At 39.5% G+C, this 1,090-nt stretch overlaps 1 pseudogene; it reads right to left on the bottom strand.

The window, feature by feature from the left end:
* Positions 1–265: 265 nt before the first annotated feature.
* On the bottom strand, positions 266–822 carry LOC102824218 (annotated as a pseudogene).
* Between the last annotated feature and the right edge of the window lie 268 nt (positions 823–1,090).

Below are 1,090 nucleotides of genomic sequence, written 5' to 3'. Positions count from 1 at the left end.
GGTAGCTGCTGGTGGGTTTGATCCATTGACCAGTCCAGTGCTTAACCATTATATCACCAGTATACCTTTTAACAGCTTTTGTAATAAGTACGATATTGCTAAATGGAAACAATGAGGTTTAGAATAAGTTTATAACCTGAATTTTCTTAATGCCTGTGAGAGTTAAATGATTATTATTCTCCTAATACAGTTCCAAGATCATCCAACGAAAATAATATTGTCCATAAACTCTCTGGAGCATCTGCCTAAGAACCATAGCCCATGGTTATTCAATGTCTTCAGGCCTCATAGGATGAGGTAATGGTATGATAGATTTCTTCTCTGTGTCTCTGGAAAGTGCTTTCCTCATATCATAAGCATCTTCATCATGCTCCTTGTTGCTGGCTGAATATGACCGTCCTGTAAATGCTATAGCCCAACTGCTTGTACATGTTGATTGCAACTTGGGTAGATACTCTTACAAAGAGATCAACAAAAAAGCCACCCTTTCTTTCTGAAATCTCTTCTAACAACTCCATAAGTTTAGCAGCCAAATCAAGGCGTCGGAACTCTGGGGCAACAGACAGAGCTGTGACGTGTCTGTGCCATTCTTCCCTTGCCACTGAGCCTTCTGCTTTCCCCATGACATAACCCATTAGTTCTCCACCAGGTGCTTCTGCAACGATGAAATAACTCTGGCCAGTGGGCAATGTACTGCAAGTACAAAGGAATCCCATAAGTTTCTGTAAGTGGATCCAAGTTAATGTTGTTGAAGCAGAACAGGTCATCACTGGTGAAGGTTCTGAGCATGGTTATCCGGCAGCTGCTGTAGAAGTCAGATGGCTAAGCCTCCACCCCACAGGAAGTCCATGCTGTTTGTTTTTGATGCTGCTGCTGGTTTCTTTGTTTTGCATGCTTTCCTGTGCTTTTTCTTGTCAATTTCTTCAGAGTTTTTATGTTTCCAAAATCTTTGATTTTTATTGTCTTGTTTTGATGTGGAGTTATATTAAGTTTCTTTATAGTTATCTTATACTTTATTAATTTCTTCCTCATTTTAAAACTCTCTGTTTTATTCTATAATCTATCTGAACTCCTCACCACCTGGATCTTT

The sequence above is a fragment of the Chrysochloris asiatica genome, unplaced genomic scaffold (genome assembly GCF_000296735.1).
Source record: "Chrysochloris asiatica unplaced genomic scaffold, ChrAsi1.0 scaffold08612, whole genome shotgun sequence".
Classification (NCBI taxonomy): Eukaryota; Metazoa; Chordata; class Mammalia; order Afrosoricida; family Chrysochloridae; genus Chrysochloris; species Chrysochloris asiatica.
The sequence above is the reverse complement of the archived record's forward strand: the minus strand, read 5'-3'. Positions and strand labels throughout refer to the sequence as shown.